Source organism: Bos indicus, chromosome 9, assembly GCF_029378745.1.
Source record: "Bos indicus isolate NIAB-ARS_2022 breed Sahiwal x Tharparkar chromosome 9, NIAB-ARS_B.indTharparkar_mat_pri_1.0, whole genome shotgun sequence".
Taxonomy (NCBI): Eukaryota; Metazoa; Chordata; class Mammalia; order Artiodactyla; family Bovidae; genus Bos; species Bos indicus.
The window spans coordinates 76,717,267-76,739,494 of NC_091768.1; the positions used below are offsets into that span (position 1 = coordinate 76,717,267).

Below are 22,228 nucleotides of genomic sequence, written 5' to 3' on the forward strand. Positions count from 1 at the left end.
CTTAGGGTTGTCATGATAATGACTGATTTTTTTCTCTGCAAAGTTCAGTGCTGTTTTCTTGTCTTTGTTTTAAGTAAAATGTCAGAGTATGTGAAATGGCTATACTTATTTATCTTAATAATAAAAATAGTGGAAGTTTACAAATTCTTCATGAGTCCAAGCTGGGCCATAACTATTACTGATGGAGTTACCCAAGGCACTAACTCCAAGTTTGGCAACCATCAGCAAACTGGCACAGTGGCTGAATCTCATTCCCATAATGCCAGCCAAGGTTCCAGAAGTAACTAGGAAAAGCGAAACATTCTCAATCATGAGACAGCTGATAGGTACGCAGGCCCACTAGGCCACTGCAGAGGAGCCCAGCAGCCAGGGACAGGACACTGCCTGCTTTTGCATAGCCAGTGATCCCACCAGGGGCAACCAGTGCTGCATAGCCGAAGTCAATCCAATGTAAAGGCACAGTGGGCTGGAGTCCTGCATTGTTCTCTTTCACTTCGTTGGAACAGAATTTTACACTAGGCCTGCACCTCCTTCCCGAAGGTCTGCATGGGCCGACACCTGTCCTTTAACTTTTTTAAAGTGTTGTTGTTTAAAAAAAAAAAAAATTAATCCAACTTTTACAAATGTTTATTTATTTGTGGCTGTACTGGGTCCTGTTACTGTGCACGGGATTTCTCTGGTTGTGGCTAGTGCGGGCTACTTTCTCTCTGCGGTATACAGGCTTCTCATTGCAGTGGCTTCTCTTGTAGCGGAGCACTGGCTCTAGGCAGGTGGGCTTCAGTAGCTTCTGCTCACGGGCTCTGGAGTGCAGGGTCAGTAGTTGTGCATGTGGCCCCTCAGCATGTGGGATCTTCCTGGACCAGGGATTGAACTGGCATCCTTTGCACTGCAAGGCAGATTCTTAACCACTGGACCACCAGGGAAGCCCTTAAACTGGGTTTTGATGTACAGAAATTGCCATTCCATTTCTTAAAGACAGATTATTTCATATTAATGATTTCTTAAAGGTGTTTAGAGTTTTTCTTACATACATAGAATCAAAAACACATTTTAGAATTCTTTTTTTTTCCCATAGGCATCTATTTTTCAGCACAATCTATTACTATATTTTAGAATAGCAGTGTTCCCATGGCACAGATTTGGGAGACACTTCTCTAAAAAAGAGGAAAGGACAGTGGGCTTTTGAGGGCAGGGACCTGATGGGAAGAGAGTTGAGGAAGAAAGAACACTGTTCTCTCATTGTTTTATGTGGGAAAGTTTGCCTCTGCCATCGTGAGTTCACAGTCATTCAAAAAGTCTTGACTGACTTATACAATGGCTAAATTTATCCTTCCCACGAAAGGCTTGTTTTTTCAAAACATCTGACTAGGCTGACATTATTTCACATGTTACTCTGCCAAGAAGGTTCATAGGTCCTGGGGAACTTCTTTCCTGAAATATATTATTGGGAATTTTATATACCTAACTTCATATTTGAAAGATTTAGTGTAGCTGTAATACTCTAATTATTCTAAAAACTTTAATCTTCTGTAACTGAAGTGATGGGATTCAGTCAGTTATTTTCATTTTAGTTTACCTAAATTCCTGATGATTATCAATTATCATTAAATGCCTAAACTCCAGTGTGACTGAGGAGACTCTGAGCCCCAACTGTCAAGGGAACATTCATCCTTATCAAGTTCGATCCTTTAAAGATAGAAACAGTAAAAGGCTACGTGTAACTCAATTCTGATTCCCTCCTTCTCTCTCCATTACAGTCTCAGGTAGACAACGCTGATAATTCAAATGACATTTAACTTCTTCCTATTCCTTATTCTTTTGACTTCTATTTATCCTAACACATTTCTCAATTGTAGATTAGGAGTTAATAGTAAGGTTGTCTAGGCATGGTTAGGTGAATAATAAATATAACATAGCAACAAAAACTATGTCATTAAACATAAACTAACTTAACTTCAATAGAGACTGCTACATCTTCAAATATCATTATTATTCACAATGCTTCAGTGAAAGGAATTACTGGATGATTGTTAAATAACCAAACTAAGACAATTAGTAAGAGAAATTACTAAAGTGAAAGTGAAAGTGAAGTTGCTCAGTCGTGTCAGACTCTTTGCAACCCCATGGACTGTAGCCCACCAGGCTCCTCTATCCATGGGATTCTCCAGGCAAGAATACTGGAGTAGGTTGCCATTTCCTTCCCCAGGGGATCTTCCCAATCCAGGGATCGAATCCAGGTCTCCAACATTGCAGGCAGACACTCTAACCTCTGAGCCACCAAGGGAAGCCTGAAATTACTAAGGACATAAGAAAAACAAACTAGACATAATTTTAAAACACTGAACTTAAATGCCAGTAGCTCTATATGTATATATAGGAAAAATAATTTTGTTGTAAATTAATTAATGAACACAAAAGACAATGGTTTGGTTTGTTTCACTACAAAATACTTGTTTTGATATTTTATCACAGTCTTGTAAACCTGTCTCTTTTATGTAATAAAATTGCATCAGTTATTTTCTTCTGCTGATAGATTTAGCTTCTGAGATTTATTATAGACCATAAAAAGATTTAAACTGTAAAGTTAATTTTAATACTACAGCATTTCCTACTCCAGGAACCTGTCTAGATTTAAAAAATTTTTCTTCATCATGTCCTAAGGATGACTGTTCTCTTTTTTTCATCCTATCTTACAACTTGCTGTCAGCCTCTTGGCCAGTCTAGACTGGAAGAACAGTAAGGGCACTCCTATAACCCAGAGAGGTTAAGTGATAACTGGGAGGAATGGTGAAGCTCCTGTGAAGAATATAATGGAAAGTCTTAGATGTGAGAACTCTTTAAATAGCACCACCTTAAGGAAATCTCCCACTGATAATGAAAAATTTAATAATCTTAGGAGTCCGATGGGGACATCCCTGGTGGCTCAGACGGTAAAGAATCCGCCTGCTATGCAGGAGACCCAGGTTCAATCCCTGGGTGGGGAAGATCCTTTGAGAATAGAATGGCTACCCACTCCAGTATTCTTGCCTGGAGAATTTCATGGACAGAGGAGCCTGGAAAATTCCAAGGACAGAGGAACCTGGGGGGGCTATAGTCCATGGGGTTGCAAAGAGTGGGACATGACTGAGTGACTAACACTTCCATTTTCACTTTTAGGAGTCAGATGAATTACCATTAGGCTCAAAAACATTGTTTCTTTTTTCAGACCCTCCTAAATGAGTCAATCTTGCAAAATTAGAAAACAAAACTAAAAGTATTTACTATGAAAATGCAGATTCCTTTCCTTTCTGTGTAGCATCCTCTTCTAGTAACGAATAGAAACAATGACATTTATTAATATCATTAAGGCTACACAATACATTTATAAGTGATATCAAGATTTAGAATAGCAAAGTATGGGAAAGAGGAGAAAGTCGAGGTTTGATAAGAAAAGGTATGAATCTGGGAGATTATGGAGAACAGGGGAGCCTGACTGGCTGCAGTGCATAGGATTGTGAAGAGTCGGACATGACTTAGAGACTGAACAACAATAACATGAATAAACAAATAAATAACATAAATAAACAAATAAACAGAAAAAAAGGAGAACAAAATTTTTGGTAGCTCTGACTGCTAAGTAAGGTCACAAATACAAGATACTATGACTAAAGTTTTTCTTTTTGCTCTGGAAATCACAACTATCATCTAAGTGTTTTAAAAAGCTGTGCTATGTAGTGCTTTAATAGCACTGCAGCTTAAAGGAACTATCAGGAGATCTTCCCTTTTTAGAGTTGGTAAAATAAATCCCCAGCCATAGTGCTTGTTATTTGAGGAAAACGGCGAGATCCTGATACCTTCTTTTGGTCTAGTGTAGACTTCTCTCCTTCCTGGTCTGAAGCTGACACTATTAGAGCCACACCTTTTGTTTACATAATGCACACAGGTCACTGGCCCAGAGGATGCAATTGCACCCAAGGATGGTGAAAACCCTTGCCCTCCTTAGCATGGATTCTCTTGTCAGATCACATCCCCAACTTCTTTCAGGCAGTAACTTAGACTCTAGTGAAAGTCACTCAATTGTGTCTGACTCTTGCGACCCCATGGACTGTAGCCCTCAAGGTTCCTCTGTTCATGGGATTCTCCAGGCAAGAATACTGGAGTGGGTTGCCATACTGGCAAATGAAGAAGACATAGTCTTTTTCCTTTAGGAGCTCATTGTCTAGCAGAAAATAATATACAAATATAATGCAACATGATACATTTTCTGCTATAGTTGACAGAGGTTGAAAAGAATAATAAATAAATAGTCAAATATAATAAATAAAGATTGAAAAGAATAATAATCAGCATTACCTAGAATGTGGGGAAACAGAGCACTGAAACATGATTGCTAGAAGTTCAAATTAATAAGTATTCTGGAGGGCATTTTAGTATTATGTATAAAAAGCATTTTTAAAAACTAAGAAAAAGTGAATACCATTTACCTTAGCAGCTCCACAGCTCAGGACTTAACCTAAGGAAATCCTCAGACAAATTTGCAAGGATGTTTGTACAAATATCCAGAGAGAGTAGCATTTGTTGTAATAGTGAAAATGCTACAGTTTCCAGTAAGAGGTGGTGATTAGTTAAATGAATTTTGCTATTATCACCAATGGTGGTGATAATCTGTTATATGGATGTAGCAAAATTCATTTAACTAATCACCACCTCTTACTGGAAACTGTAGCATTTTCACTATTACAACAAATGCTACTCTCTCTGGATATTTGTACAAACATCCTTGCAAATTTGTCTGGGCAGGAGGAGAAGGGGACGACAGAGGATGAGATGGCTGGATGGCATCACTGACTCGATGGACGTGAGTCTGAGTGAACTCTGGGAGTTGGTGATGGACAGGGAGGCCTGGCGTGCTGCGATTCATGGGGTCGCAAAGAGTCGGACACGACTGAGCAACTGATCTGATCTGATCTGATCTGATATATATATATATAGAGAGAGAGAGAGAGAGAGAGAGTAGAAAATATGCATTTGATATATTTTTGAGTGAAAAATAGGTTATAAAGCATAATAAATACGATGAAGATGGCATATAACTTCTTCATCTCCAAAACTTATAACCCCTGTCTAATCATGAGAAAAACATCAGATAAATTCCAATAGTAAGGCATCCTTCAATACACTGACCTACTTCACAGCTGTCAAGGTCATCAAAACAAGGAAAGTCCAAGAAACTGTCAAAACCAAGAGGGGCCTAAGTAGTGTGTTAGTCACTCAGTCATGTCTGACTCTTTGCAGCCCCACGTACTGTAGCCCACCAAACTCTTCTGTCCACGGAATTCTCCAGCAAGAAAACTGGAGTGGGTTGCCACGCCCTCCTCCAGGAGATCTTCCTGATCCATGGATCAAATCTTCATCTCTTAGGTCTCCTGCTTTGTCAGGCAGGTTCTTACCACTAACGCCACCTGGGGAACCTATGTATTTTACATGTATACACACACATATATATTATATATATAAATTGTCTTTCTTATAGTAGCTTCATCTTTCATGCCTAGTTAGCTGCTTCTTTTCCCCCCATGCCTACCCCATGCTCCCAAAGCATTCCATTCCTATCTCTCTCTTAGCATTATATTTATAGTGTGACATTGTGACCACTTGCTTAAAAATCCCACAATCTCCAGTTTGACAGGAGTTCCTGTAGATTCTGTGCCCTACTTTACACTATATTTCAGAGAGGTAGAAACTCCTTAATAAATATTTAGTGAGTGAACAACTGTATTTCCACATGACAAAGAAGGAAGAAATCGCGAGAGGCAGCAATCCATGGCAGATATGTTTCTATAAGAAGAAAAAGAAGAAACTAAGAACTGAATGATTAGTAGGATGAAAGGAAAGACAGATCTAAAGCTCAGGCAGAGGCAGTGGTGGGGCCTCTCCAGGAAAAATCACTCGACAGTTTTGACTGGAATGACCTGGGGTGCTGACACATCAGTCTTAATATGCTACTACATACACAACATACAAGTTCTACACACATCAATATGGACAGAATCTAAGACATACTGTGAAGTAAAAAGAGAAAGTGACAGAACAGTGTGCATATCCTAAGTGTGTGTGTGCATACATGTGTGTACACACATACATACACATTCATATACCACACACGTGTGTGATGAGACCAATAACAAGGCTGTGTAGAAGAGACAGCTCCTTTTCATCACAAACTTTTATTACCTTTTATTTTAATATCACATACATGCATTAATCTACTCAAAATTTATTTTAGAGGGATCTACAAAGTGAAATTTTGGATTATATTTCTAAGTGAACTTTTAAAAAAGGAAGCCATTATGCAGCAAGGAAAAAAATGTCTGGAATAGGATATACTAAAACGTTAATGGCATACCCATTGTGGTAATTTTTAATTTTCTCCTTCTCTAGTCTTTTCTGTCTCAGTCTCCTAGTTTTGCCAGTTCCGTTTTTCCCAAGGCTCACTCCTTACAAGTGTTCCCTCTCTGGATTCTCTTGGTGATCTCATCAGGTTTCATGGCTGTAGGTACCATGTATGTAATGGACAAATATATACATCCAGGCTAGATCAGAGCTCCAGACTTAAATATACAACTGTTTCCTCAACATTGCCACCTGAATGCCTAAAACATCAACTCCTAAAACTTACTCAACAAGTGTAACATATCTCCAAATGAACTTCCTGCCCTCCCTGGCCTCCAACATACAAGTCATGCCATCTTAGTCTATGGCAAATCCTTCCTTGCAGTTGCTCAGGCCAAAAACTAGACTCATCTTCCCAAATCCCATATCCAATCTCTCAGTAAACCTTGTTACTTTTACCTCCAGAATGGATCTAGGTTTTGATCACTTCTCACCTCCTTCCAGCTGCCCTCCTGGTCCAGGCACCATCTCCTCTCACGTGGATCACCTGGATGGTCTCCAGATTGGTCTCCCTGCTCTTCCCCTCCACTCCCACAGTCTCCCCCGAGGTGGTGATCTATCCACATGAAGGCCAGATCATGTTACTCCTCTGTTCAAAACTCCCCAGATGCTTCCATCTCTCAAAGGGAAGAAGTCCAAACCATAAAAACAGGTCAATGGGTCCCACATGATCCGTCACTCCTTCTGATGCTCCCATCCACAAAGCTTTATCTCTCTCACTTCATCACTTGCCCTTTCCTGTGCTCACCCCTCTTAAACCAGCTCAACCCCCTTACCGGTCTTCTTTACACACCAAGCCTGCTCCTACCTCTGCCACGGCGCTGTTCCTTCCTCTGCTCTTATCCCAGGTGTTCTCATGACTCACCCTCTCCCTTTCTTCAAGTCTTTGCTCAAAACTCACTCGCTTAATTAGTCCTTCCCTTGTGCACCTCCCTACCCAAAATTGCAACTGCCCATCCATTAACCTATACCCCTTTCCCAGGGCTATTTTTCCCCATAATACTCATCCTTCCTATTCTATAGAAGTGATTTGGTTATTAGGGTTATTTTTACAATCTGTCATGTCTACATTTGAGTACAAGCTCCATGAGAATGGGGACTTTTGTCTGTATTGTTCACTGAGCCTAGAAAAATATTTGTAAATACAAGTTGAATGCACAAGCCTGTATTACTTGCATAATAAGGAATGATTTAAAAATAAAAGTTACTATAATGAATGAAGGCTACCACTGTCTACTTATTCATAATTTGAAAATTTTGGGGGGGGGTGTTACATTGTATTCTGCTCTGAAAAGATCTTTCCATTCTTGTTGTCTTAGGAAAGAATATTTTATTTTTAAAGAAATGTTTTAAAATATTTTTTTTATTTCTCAGGGCTAAAGTAGAAAAAGGTTTTATTTTATTTTCACCATGGGGGGAAAAGGTAATCCATTTTATTTCAGTGGTTGCATTTTCTACTGCAGGCAGCACTACAGAGGAAAGAGCAACAGCAATCAGGGCTAAACAACAGGGTTTTACCCTGTCTCCACCACAGACTCACTTGCTTCCAAACAAGGACCTTAACCTCTCCTGAACCTCCTTTTCCACATCTGTAAAATGGGAATGATACTTATGTCATAGAGTTGTGAAGATTAAATGGGGTAACAGCTAATATTTGCTGGGTGCTTACTTCACAGAGTGGGTAATATCATGCCTGTTTTCCCAGCTTAGGAAACAGGGGCCAAAGGTTATCCAACTAGTCAGGTAGCAAGGTCAGAGGCCCTGAATGCTAAGTCTGGGATTTTTTCCCTTCCTCTCTCCTACCTCTTATCTCTTTGGGAGAGGATAAACAGTGGAAAGAGCATCTAAAGATGACTAAGTGGGGACTGGAGTTTAACTCTTCCCTTGGCAGTGTCCTTTGGGAAGTGCACCATGGATATGAGTGGGTCATGCATGAACCACCTCAGGCTGTCACCAATCTGGAGGAGTTACATAGAATTAGCAATAATCCAGCGCAGCATCTCTTCCTCTTCTTTCTTGTTTCAGGTAGATAATTATACAAAGTTAAATTCTTCTACTTTTGATTTTTCTTTTTGGGTCTCAGTTATTTCCACTCCAGAAATTTCTTCTTCACACATGTGCTCCTTAATCTTCTTTCACCTTTTATTAACTCTTATCCAGTTACCTCAGGTAAATCTTCTCCTTACAGATATTCTTTATTGCACCTATAAACCCCAAAACAGCTATGTTCAGGTTGGTAAGCATAAAAAGAGTATTCAAAATACAACTAAGTTAAGGAAAAGACCAGCCCTTCACTTTGAACTGTTCCAGGCTCAGTGAACAATATGGTGTACTACCCCAGATGGAGATCAGATATTCACTTCAGCATCTTCTCTTACGGTCCACTGGCCTCTGTATTCACATCAACGTAGCTGTGGTGAACAGGGCTTAATGCAGCCGTGGGTGGGCCCAAGTCCCAGTTCTAGTTGGCAGCTGTGTGACTTTGGGCAGTTACTTAACCCTCACCCCACTTTCCTCATCTGTAATGTGTGCGCTAAGTCACTTCAGTTGTGTCCGACTCTTTGTGACCCTATGGACTGTGGCCACCAGGCTCCTCTGTCCAAGGAATTCTCAAGGCAAGAATACTGGAATCGGTTGCCATTTCCTTCTCCAGGATCTGTAATGTGGGATCATAACAAAATCTACCACCTAGGATTACTATGGAGAAGGCAATGGCACCCCACTCCAGTACTCTTGCCTGGAAAATCCTATGGACAGAGGAGCCTGGTGGGCTGCAGTCCATGGGGTCGCTGAGGGTCGGACACGACTGAGCAACTTCACTTTCACGTTTCACTTTCATGCACTGGAGAAGTAAATGGCAACCCACTCCAGTGTTCTTGCCTGGAGAACCCCAGGGATGGGGGAGCCTGGTGGGCTGCCATCTGTGGGGTCGCACAGAGTCGGACACGACTGAAGTGACTTAGCAGCAGCAGGATTACTATGAGGATTAAATGGGTTAATTCATTTAAATCACTTAGAATGGCTTCTGGGACAGAGCAAAGGCAAAACAAACACGTTAACAGAGATTTCCTCAAATATGAATATTCAATATTAAATTTTTTCTATATTTATTACTCTTTAAAATACTATTATTATGAAAATGAAAGTGTGAAAGTGTTAGTTGCTCAGCTGTGTCCGAGTGTTTGCAACTCCATGGACTGTAGCCCACCAGGCTACTGTGTCCATGGAATTTTCCAGGCAAGAATACTAAAGTGGGTTGCCATTCCCTTCTCCAAGGGATCTTGCCAACCCAGGGATCGAACCTGGGTCTCCTGCACTGCAGGCAGATTCTTCATCATCTGAGCCACCAGGGAAGCCCCAACTATTATCATAACCACCCTTAAAAAAAAAAACAAAAAACTTTTAAACTACAAATACAGTTAGTTGTTCAGCCACATAATTTTTTTTCTGTCACATAATTAAATACACTTTTACTAGGTAAACTGAAGATCTACCACTCATAGTATTGTTTCTATGGAAAGCTTAAATTCAGAAATTTTAATAAATGACATTTTAAAGCACATTTTATCTAGAAGATAGGGAATGCTCATATTGAAAATGCAAATATACATAAAACTGTAACATATGATTGAATTTACCAGAACAGTCTTTACTTTTTTGAAACAGGATTTATTTCATAAGCAATTTACCTATTTCTGTTGCCAGAGCTGCTGTAAATCTGGTACCTCCGAAAAGTATTAGAGGTCACAGGATCTAGAATCTCACTTATTCACGGTTTGGCTATTGCAAACAGAATCACATGTGCTATTAAAAAAAAAAAACGGTGTTTGTATAAAATCACCACTTCAGTTTCTACCATCTGTACTTGCTTGAGGGGTCAATTTCCTGCAGATAAGTCACCCAGCTGAGGAACTCAGATCTGCATGGGTAGAGTACAAACAGTGGTGAAGTTAGACTTAAAGTGAGGAAGCCCGCCCGACCAAGCTACTTCCTTTTTATCCCTCCAAATAAGGAAACACTGCAGCACCCTGCAGACTTGGAGAGTTCTGTTTATTTTGGAATGAATGACAACAACAAAATATCTGTTGGTAAGATTGTCAGATTTAGTAAAGCAAAATATAGGATGACCAGTTAGATATGATTTTCAGATAAAGAAATACCCTTTCAGTCCCCAATATTGCATGGGATATACTTATATGAATAAAGTATTCTTTATCTAAAATTCAAGTTTAACTGACCATCCTGCATTTAATCTCGTCACCTTATTTGTTGGAAGATGAATTATTTCCAGACATATAACTGCCCCCTCCAACACATTTCCAACTTTAAAGAAATACATGTGTTTTATATGCAAAGTATACCAATTTGAATATATCTTCAGGGTTTTGGAAACTGCTTGAATTAGAGAACCACCAGTAATCCTCATTTGTGTTGAAACTGGAGAAGAAATCTATAATCTCATGTTAGTATATTTTAATTCTAATTTTGGCTCAGTACAATTACAGAAATAAGCTACCTAACTGATTTGTTTTTTTCCCTCAAAAGTTAAATGCAATTCACAATTTAACATGAGATAATACCGCCACCTGGAGGCCAGAGGTAGGTATGTCTAAGAATCAGTGTGATTTCTAGTTGATTAGTTATCTGAGTTATGGTGACACTTGATTAATAATACCATTCTGCTACTTGCCATTATATAAGTCTAGTTTTCTCACATTTATTCATTCATTATTGAACACTTTCTAGGTTTCTACTGTATGACAGACACTATGCTAGACTTTGGGAATACATAGTTGTATAAGACCTAGCTTCTTCCTTCAGGCATGTAACAAACTAATGCGAGAGAGCAGGGGATTACCCAGTGTCATCCGAGCTATTCTTGCCCTTTAAGGTTAAAATGAAATTAACATAAACCTCCAATCTTCAGATGGTGGAAAACTCGTGTCTTTCTAAGATTGTAGGGGAAACTGTGGCTTGCAGTGTTCTTGTTCACCTCGGACTCATAGCTCCTGCTTCATCTGACATAGTTCAGTTTATGGACTGCTTTAGTGTCCTCAAACCATTCAACATCACGGTAATCCAAGCCTATGCCCCAACCAGTAACACTGAAGAAGCTGAAGTTGAATGGTTCTAGGAAGACCTACAAGGCCTTTTAGAGCTAACACCCCCCAAAAATGTCCTTTTCATTATAGGGGACTGGAATGCAAAAGTAGGAGGTCAAGAAACACCTGGAGTAACAGGCAAATTTGGAGTGCAGAATGAAGCAGGACAAAGGCTAATAGAGTTTTGCCAAGAGAACTCACTGGTCATAACAAACACTCTTCCAACAACACAAGAGAACACTCTACATATGGACATCACCAGATGGTCAACACCGAAATCAGATTGATTATATTCTTTGCAGCCAAAGATGGAGAAGCTCTATACAGTCAGCAAAAACAAGACTGGGAGCTGACTGTGGCTCAGATCATGAACTCCTTATTGCCAAATTCAGACTTACGTTGAAGAAAGTGGGGAAAACCACTAGACCATTCAGGTATGACCTAAATCAAATTCCTTATGATTATACAGTGGAAGTGAGAAATAGATTTAAGGGACTAGATCTGATAGATAGAGTGCCTGATGAACTATGGATGGAGGTTCATGACATTGTACAGGAGACAGGAATCAAGACCATCCACATGGAAAAGAAATGTAAAAAAGAAAAAGGGCTGTCTGAGGAGGCCTTACAAATACCTGTGAAAAGAGAAGTGAAAAGCAAAGGAGAAAAGGAAAGATATAAGCATCTGAATGCAGAGTTCCAAAGAATAGCAAGGAGAGATTAGAAAGCCTTCCTCAGCAATCAATGCAAAGAAATAGAGGAAAACAACAGAATGGGAAAGACTAGAGATCTCTTCAAGAAAATTAGAGATACCAAGGGGATATTTCATGCAAAGATGGGCTCGATAAAGGACAGAAGAGGTGGCAAGAATACACAGAAGAACTGTACAAAAAAGAGCTTCACGATCCAGATAATCATGATGGTGTGATCACTCACCTAGAGCCAGACATCCTGGAATGTGAAGTCAAGTGGGCCTTAGAAAGCATCACTACAAACAAAGCTAGTGGAGGTGATGGAATTCCAGTTGAGCTATTTCAAATCCTGAAGATGATGCTGTGAAAGTGCTGCACTCAATATGCCAGCAAATCTGGAAAACTCAGCAAATCTGGAAATCTGCAAAACTGGAAAAGGTCAGTTTTCATTCCAATCCCAAAGAAAGGCAATGCCAAAGCATGCTCAAACTACCGCACAATTGTACTCATCTCACACACTAGTAAAGTAATGCTCAAAATTCTATAAGCCAGGCTTCAGCAATACGTGAACCGTGAACTTCCAGATGTTCCAGCTGGTTTTAGAAAAGACAGAGGAACCAGAGACCAAATTGCCAACATCCTCCGGATCATGGAAAAAGCAAGAGAGTTCCAGGAAAACATCTATTTCTGCTTTATTGGATATGCCAAAGCCTTTGACTGTGTAGATCACCACAAACTGGAAAATTCTTCAAGAGATGGGAATATCAGACCACCTCTTGAGAAACCTTTATGCAGCTCAGGAAGCAACAGTTAGAACTGGACATGAAACAACAGACTGGTTCCAAATAGGAAAAGGACTATGTTGAGGCTGTATATTGTCACCCTGCTTATTTAACTTATATGCAGAGTACATCATGAGAAATGATGGGCTGGAAGAAGCACAAGCTGGAATCAAGATTGCCGGGAGAAATATCAATAGCCTCAGATATGCAGATGACACCACCCTTATGGCAGAAAGTGAAGAGGAACTCAAAAGCTCTTGGTGAAAGTGAAAGAGGAGAGCAAAAAAGTTAGCTTAAAGCTCAACATTCAGAAAACTAAGATCATGGCATTTGGTCCCATCACTTTATGGCAAATAGATGGTGAAACAGTGGAAACAGTGTCAGACTTTATTTTTGGGGGCTCCAAAATCACTGCAGATGGTGATTGCAGCCATGAAATTAAAAGACGCTTACTCCTTGGGAGGAAAATTATGACCAACCTAGATAGCATATTCAAAAGCAGAGACATTACTTTGCCAACAAAGGTCCGACTAGTCAAGGCTATGGTTTTTCCAGTGGTTATGTATGGATGTGAGAATTGGACTGTGAAGAAAGCTGAGCACCGAAAAATTGATGCTTTTGAACAGTAGTGTTGGAGAAAACTCTTGAGAGTCCCTTGGACTGCAAGGGGATCCAACCAGTTCATTCTAAAGTAGATCAGCCCTGGGTGTTCTTGGAAGGAATGATGCTAAAGCTGAAACTCCAGTACTTTGGCCACCTCATGTGAAGAGTTGACTTATTGGAAAAGACTCTGAAGCTGGGAGGGATTGGGGGCAAGAGGAGAAGGGGATGACAGAGGATGAGATGGCTGGATGGCATCACTGATTCGATGGACATGAGTTTGAGTGAACTCCGGGAGTTGGTGATGGACAGGGAGGCCTGGCGTGCTGCGATTCATGGGGTCGCAAAGAGTCGGACACGACTGAGTGACTGAACTGAACTGACTGAGTGTTCTATACATGCTGCCCCTGTTCTCCATCAAACCTCCTGAAGATGTAGAATACAATGCTTTCCCCGTGGTTTTCATAATGATTAATTTACCCAAAGCTTTGAGCTTGTCTGGGATTCATTTTGATGTCTTTTTAAAAGATTTTATTTTATTTTTGGCTATGCTGGGTCTTCATTACTGCATGTGGGCTTTATGTAGTCGCAGCGAGCAGGGGCTACTCTTTGTTGTGGTGCACAAGCTTCTCATTGCTTTTCAGGGCAGACTCAACCACTAGACCACCAGGGAAGCCCTATTTTGACATCTAGAAGCATGGGGGGGTTGTGTGTGTTTATGTAATTAGAGCCACACTAACAATGATAAATTGAATAGACTTCCTTGCTCTTTTTAAAGTCCTTCTTCCCATCATTTTGACTCTTCTTCCCACCTTTTTTTTTTTTGCTGTCCATTTGCAACACTTCTCCATCCCCATCCTCTACCACAGTGAAAAACTTTCTCCAATTTATTATACAGAATGGTTCAACTTTCTCAACTTCATATTCCCAAACTCAGCGTTGTGTCCACCTGTGCATATCCAACATTCATTATTGTATTATGACACATATGGGCCACCTACCTAGAGTCTCAACCTTTATTTTTTGCCCCTATATAAATGTTTATCTCCCCCATTAACAGGAATTACAGCAACTCCTTAAAAGAGAATGATAACAGTTTAGGCCTCATGTAACATTTTAAAATTTCCTTGTTGCTTTACTACCTTCTCCTGCCCCACCCTCCCTTCCTCCCTCTTTTCCCTTCTTCATCCACCGCTGCAGGTATTTCTTAGCAATCTTGTGGTTTGTTGTTGTTCAGTTGCTAAATTGTGTCTGACTCTGTGACCCCATGGACTGTAGCACTCCACGCCCCTGTCCTCCACTATTTTCATGGAGTTTGCTCAAATTTATGTTCGTTGAGTTGGTAATGCTATCTAACCATCTCATCCTCTGCCACCCCCTTCTCCTTTTGCCTTCAATCTTTCTCAGCATCAGGGTCTTATCCAATGAGTCGGCTCTTTGCAGGTGGCCAAAGTACTGGAGCTTCAGCATCAGTTCTTCCAGTGAATATTCAGGGTTGATTTCTTTTAGGATTGAATGGTTTGATCTTCTTGCAGTCCAAGAGACTCTCAATCTTCTCCAGCACCACAATTCAAAAGCACCTATTCTTTGGCTCGGCTTTCTTTATGATCCAACTCTCACATCTGTACATGACTACTAGAAAAGCCACAGCTTTGACTATACGAACCTTTGTCGGCCAAGTGATGTTTCTGCTTTTTAATACCCTGTGATTTTGGAGCCCAAGAAAATAAAATCTGTCATTGCTTCCACTTTCTCTAACCCTAACCCTAATCTTGCTTCATGACAATACTACTGAGCCTCAACTAAAATTCAGCAACAAGAGAGAAAACTGATGGAATGATTGTAATACAGTATAGCTAATTACCTGGTCCATTGTATCCTTTGCTTTCTGGTTGAGTCTATAATACAGCGCTTCTTCTAAAGCCTGAGTGCTCCTATGACAAGACTTGGAGAAAGGATACTGGAAGGATGCATTGTTCTCACATCTTGCAAATGACCACTCACTAATCCTGTTAACTGCTCCTGCCCTTAAAAAGGACATGTGAATATGAAACTGGATTAAAATCTTAGTTTTGTAGAATCACAGGAAGAAACTATCCCAAATATTAGGTTTTTAAAATAATCACTCAGGCAGACAACAACTTCCCAAAGTGTCAGAATTAGCTCCTTCATTAGATCCCTTGGTATGAAGACTTCAGTACCCAAACACAAACTGCCCAGCTGGAAAACGAGCAATTGCTTGGGCATTAGTGATTCCATCTGACTGGTATTATGACTGGGCCTAGATCTATGGACTTTGGGGTTTAAAGAAGGATTATTTGAATGACCTTACCTTCAGAAATAAAATCAGTGAGCTTCATTTGTTTGTAACACATACATTTGAGTACCTGCCTTATGTCATGTTCTATGTAATGCACAAGGCAAAGTGTTTAAGATACAAAAATAAACTAAAAAATATCTGTCCTTAAGGAACGTAAAGCCTACTGAGGGAAACAGATTAAGCAAAGGCCATATATGTGAGGACTTTGTAAATGTCTAAGTCTGTAACTTTTCATGTCTGTTGTTTACCTTCTTGTTGTTTTACAAAAGTAGCTAGCAGTAAAATACTTACAATTTAAAGGATCTCTGTGTTTACTTTGGGAACCTACACTAATGCTTAAGATGTACATCTTAGAGTAGACCAAAGTCCAGAACACCCCCACTGGCATTCTTTCAGTTCCATGAATATGGCAAGCTCATTTCTGCTTTAAGGCTTTTTTTACTAGCTGTTTCCTGAGCCAGGCATGCAAAGAAGCATTAAGACTGATCTATCTTGGCCTGGGCGTTCTGGCATGGGAGGAAAAGGAGACGGAGGAAACTTTAGAAAAATCACAGATAGGTTTCTAAGTTAAAAAATCTCTTTCCTAAAAGAACCACAAGGGACAATAAAGCGGTGACTATTTTCTAGGTAGAGCAGCCATTTGATTTGGATTGAGATACCTTTTCCTTTGGAATGTAATCTCAAGGGGAAAAATGATGCTTGACTGCAGCTCAACAAAGATGCACAACAGTGGCTTCCAAACCCACTCATTGCCCATGACCTTACAGAAAAATATTCCTGAGTCAATAAAATGTGGAAAAAATTATGACCCATGATGCTATGGGAAATTTGAACACTGACTGCATATTTGATAATATTAAGTAATTATTGGTGTTTTGGGAATAATGGTGATATTGTGATAAAGTTTTTAAAAGATCATACTGAAATATTAGAGATTCAGTCATGTCTGGGATTTGCTTCAGTGTATTACTGGGGAGAAGAGAATGTCATGGGAGGAATATAAATAAAACAAGATTGGCCATGAATCAACAGCTAGATGTTGGTTGCATGGGGATTCATTATACTATCTGTCTTCCTTAGTATATGTTCAAAATTTTTATAAGAAAAAGTATTTTTGAAAATATGCTATAGAGTACATTAGTGGCAGGTGAGGGGATTGGTCTTGTCGATCACAGCTCCTATTCTGGAAATATCTGCTCTCTTTAGGAAGAAAGTATCTGATTAGAGTAATTTACACAAGGTGTGCATTTAACAATCCAAAGCAGAGATTTCTGAAGTATAAAGGAAAATCTAGTAAGTCTCAAAGAACAAGATTTCTGTCAAGCCTCTATATTTCAAATAAAAGAAATCACACTCAAAATTGTACTTCTATGACTCTACCTCATGTCACTCTGTCCCTAAGTCAATACAATCCAGGCACACTGACCACTGCCCTCCTCAAATGTGCCAAGCTCATTTGTACCTAAAGACATGTGGTTTTAGTATCAGATCAGATCAGTCGTGTCCGACTCTGCGACCCCATGAATTGCAGCACGCCAGGCCTCCCTGTCCATCACCAACTCCCGGAGTTCACTCAGACTCAATCCATCAAGTCAGTGATGCCATCCAGCCATCTCATCCTCTGTCATCCCCTTCTCCTCTTGCCCCCAATGCCTCCCAGCATCAGAGTCTTTTCCAATGAGTCAACTCTTCGCATGAGGTGGCCAAAGTACTGGAGTTTCAGCTTTAGCATCATTCCTTCCAAAGAAATCCCAGGGCTGATCTCCTTCAGAATGGACTGGTTGGATCTCCTTGCAGTCCAAGGGACTCTCAAGAGTCTTCTCCAACACCACAGTTCAAAAGCATCAATTCTTCGGCGCTCAGCCTTCTTCACAGTCCAGCTCTCATATCCATACATGACCACAGGAAAAACCATAGCCTTGACTAGAGGAACCTTTGTTGGCAAAGTAATGTCTCTGCTTTTGAATATGCTATCTAGGTTGGTCATAACTTTCCTTCCAAGGAGTAAGCGTCTTTTAATTTCATGGCTGCAGTCACCATCTGCAGTGATTTTGGAGCCCAGATAAATAAAGTCTGACACTGTTTCCACTGTTTCCCCAACTATTTCCCATGAAGTGGTGGGACCAAATGCCGTGATCTTAGTTTTCTGAATGTTGAGCTTTAAGCCAACTTTTTCACTCTCCACTTTCACTTTCATCAAGAGGCTTTTGAGTTCCTCTTCACTTTCTGCCATAAGGGTGGTGGTGTCTGCATATCTGAGGTTATTGATATTTCTCCCGGCAATCTTGATTCCAGCTTGTGCTTCTTCCAGTCCAGCGTTTCTCATGATGTACTCTGCATATAAGTTAAATAAACAGGGTGACAATATACAGCCTCGACGAACTCCTTTTCCTATTTGGAACCAGTTTGTTGTTCCATGTCCAGTTCTAACTGTTGCTTCCTGACCTGCATACAAATTTCTCAAGAGGCAGATCAGGTGGTCTGGTATTCCCATCTCTTGAAGAATTTTCCACAGTTTATTGTGATCCACACAGTCAAAGGCTTTGGCATATCCAATAAAGCAGAAATAGATGTTTTTCTGGAACTCTCTTGCTTTTTCCATGATCCAGAGGATGTTGGCAATTTGATCTCTGGTTCCTCTGTCTTTTCTAAAACCAGCTGAAACATCTGGAAGTTCATGGTTCACGTATTGCTGAAGCCTGGCTTGCAGAATTTTGAGCATTACTTTACTAGCGTGTGAGATGACTGCAATTGTGCGGTAGTTTGAGCATTCTTTGGCATTGCCTTTCTTTGGGATTGGAATGAAAACTGACCTTTTCCAGTCCTGTGGCCACTGCTGAGTTTTCCAAATTTGCTGGCATATTGAGTGCAGCACTTTCACAGCATCATCTTTCAGGATTTGAAAGAGCTCAACTGGAATTCCATCACCTCCACTAGCTTTGTTTGTAGTGATGCTTTCTAAGGGCCACTTGACTTCACATTCCAGGATGTCTGGCTCTAGGTCAGTGATCACACTATCGTGATTATCTGGATTGTGAAGCTCTTTTTTGTACAATTCTTCTGTGTATTCTTGCCATCTCTTCTTAATATCTTCTGCTTCTGTTAGGTCCATACCATTTCTGTCCTTTATCAAGCTCATCTTTGCATGAAATGTCCCCTTGGTATCTCTAATTTTCTTGAAGAGATCTCTAGTCTTTCCCATTCTGTTGTTTTCCTCTATTTCTTTGCATTGATCGCTGAGGAAGGCTTTCTTATCTCTTCTTGCTATTCTTTGGAACTCAGCATTAAGATGCTTATATCTTTCCTTTTCTCCTTTGCTTTTCATTTCTCTTCTTTTCACAGCTATTTGTAAGGCCTCCCCAGACAGCCATTTTGCTTTTTTGCATTTCTTCTCTATGGGAATGGTCTTGATCCCTGTCTCCTGAACAATGTCACGACCCTCATTCCATAGTTCATCAGGTATTCTATCTATCAGATCTAGGCCCTTAAATCTATTTCTCACTTCCACTGTATAATCATAAGGGATTTGATTTAGGTCATACCTGAATGGTCTAGTGGTTTTCCCTACTTTCTTCAATTTAAGTCTGAATTTGGCAATAAGGAGTTCATGATCTGAGCCACAGTCAGCTCCTGGTCTTGTTTTTGCTGACTGTATAGAGCTTCTCCATCTTTGGCTGCAAAGAATATAATCAATCTGATTTCGGTGTTGACCATCTGGTGATGTCCATGTATAGAGTCTTCTCTTGTGTTGTTGGAAGACGGTGTTTGTTATGACCAGTGCATTTTCTTGGCAAAACTCTATTAGTCTTTTCCCTGCTTCATTCCGTATTCCAAGGCCAAATTTGCCTGTTACTCTAGGTGTTTCTTGACTTCCTACTTTTGCATTCCAGTCCCCTATAATGAAAAGGACATGTTTTTTGGGTTTTAGTTCTAAAAGGTCTTGTAGGTCTTCATAGAACCGTTCAACTTCAGCTTCTTCAGCGGTACTGGTTGGGGAATAGACTTGGATTACTGTGATACTGAATGGTTTGCCTTGAAAACGAACAGAGATCATTCTGTCGTTTTTGAGATTGCATCCAAGTACTGCATTTCGGACTCTTGTTGACCATGATGGCCACTCCATTTCTTCTGAGGGATTCCTGCCCGCAGTAGTAGATATAATGGTCATCTGAGTTAAATTCACCCATTCCAGTCCATTTCAGTTCGCTGATTCCTAGAATGTCGACATTCACTCTTGCCATCTCTTGTTTGACCACTTCCAATTTGCCTTGATTCATGGACCTGACATTCCAGGTTCCTATGCAATATTGCTCTTTACAGCATCGGACCTTGCTTCTATCATCAGTCACATCCACAGCTGGGTATTCTTTTTGCTTTGGCTCCATCCCTTCATTCTTTCTGGAGTTATTTCTCCACTGATCTCAAGTAGCATATTGGGCACCTACTGACCTGGGGAGTTTCTCTTTCAGTATGCTATCATTTTGCCTTTCATGTTTTGTCAAAGAATGCTCATCCCACTGGCTGGCTCCTGTGTTTCATTCATATCTCAATCTCCCCCACCAAAGTTGCCTTTTAAGGAGGGCTTCCCCAGCACTCCACCTTTAGTACCCCAACCTTTACAATAACTATGACCTTAAGCTGTTATTTCAGAGCACTTATCACTAAATGAAACTGTCTTATTTGCCTAATTTATTGTCTGTCTCCTCTATCAAGGATATAGGATTTCTGATTCTAGGGCTCTTGTCCATCTTGTTCATGGATGTCCCCTGATTTTTCACAAGTGTCCAGCCAAAATAGATATTAAATACAGAACTTTGAACATGGAACTATGTGATTTGAAAGAATACCTTCTTGCGCCCTTATGTTATATCTGGGGTTGCAAATACAAATGCCACATGGCTTAGATGGATACTAAATGCATGGGTCTTAGAGAAAAATAGAGACCATCTGAACTTATCTAAAGAATCAGCTGCTCTTGACTACTATTGTTGCCAGGCTACAGTGCAGATCTAGTGTGGTCAGATCTTCCCATTTATTATTGGGATGACAAATAATAGATGGGTTGACATAGCTCAAAATTAAACCTGTTTATAAGCTCTGCTCATACAGATAAGACAATTCAGAGATAAGCTGAGATATTGAGAACAGATATTGAGAAGATTACACTCTACAGCATTGCTTGTAACAGCAAAAAATGGGAAACAACAAAAACACCCATCATTATGGGAATTCTCAAATAATTTGGAGCAAGCCTATTTGATAGAATACAGTACAATTAAGACAAATGAAATCTAGCCATCTATATTCATGTAAAAAGATCTCAAAAACATACAAGTGGGTGACAAGTCAAGTTGTAGATCAATATACAAAATATAATAGTATTCATGTAAAACCAGGATAACTGCGTTTATCTTTGCTTTGCGTATCTGGCATGGATATGATGCCAGATATAGTTTCGTCACTAGCAGTGCTGGAGAAGTACGTGCTGCTCTCTCATCTCTTCAGTCTAACCGTTTATGAATCTAAAATCTCCCCATCCCCATCCCCACCCACGGAGAAGGCTATCCAGACTAGGGAATGAAACAGGGATTCGCTCCTCACTTAGGAGAGTTCGATCTCTCCCAGGTCTCAATTCCTTCTCCAGAGGCGGTATGTGTAGAGACGAACAGCCTTGGCGAAAGAGAGACGTGGATTTATCAGCCTTTTTCAGTGTCATATTCTTCATTTCAAAACGCAGATTCTAACACCTACCTTATAGACTTTAGTGAGGTTTACAGTTAACGTGTCAAATGACAGTAGCTATTTATAGTACCAGTAATAGAATTTCATTTAAGGGCTCAGCATCAGGGTCGCTAAACAGAATCACGGTTTTTCACGCTGCCTTCCAACCAAAACTGATTTACTTTGCTTTATCCTGGTGATGTTTCAGAAACAATCCCGAAGAGTTGCTATGGCGACACTCTGGTTCCGCCTCTAAGCTCGTTCGAACAGCTTGCTGGGAATTGTAGTGCGTGGGAGATTACACTCACGGAGGGAGCGGGGCAGCTTCCGGAAAAGGTATATTTCCGGTTCTTGCCTTCACACCTACCTTCCTTATCCTCCCCGCTTCTGGGTCATTGAGCCCAAAATAAAAGCCCATCTATGTGTCTTCCTTTCCATGCTTGTCGAACTTACAGTTGAAGACAGGATAAGGGAAGCAATGTGATGCCAGGGCCGTAGAAGGGAGCCGCACAGGTGGTACAGGAAGAGGCGGGGCGCCCGCCCAGGGCACGGAGGCTCTGCCTCCTACATCACTTCCGTA

General features: G+C 40.4%; 1 protein-coding gene and 1 long non-coding RNA gene across 4 annotated transcripts in view; both read right to left on the reverse strand.

Moving 5' to 3' along the window:
• Window positions 1-22,228, reverse strand: part of NHSL1 (NHS like 1) — a 415,209-nt gene that overhangs the window by 311,003 nt on the left and 81,978 nt on the right. The window lies entirely within an intron of this gene.
• LOC139184811 (uncharacterized) lies at window positions 7,094-22,086 on the reverse strand. The gene is made up of 4 exons (XR_011568330.1): window positions 21,679-22,086; window positions 15,472-15,634; window positions 10,122-10,351; window positions 7,094-8,636 (listed from the first exon to the last, which is right to left on the reverse strand). It is a non-coding gene; the product is annotated as an uncharacterized lncRNA (long non-coding RNA).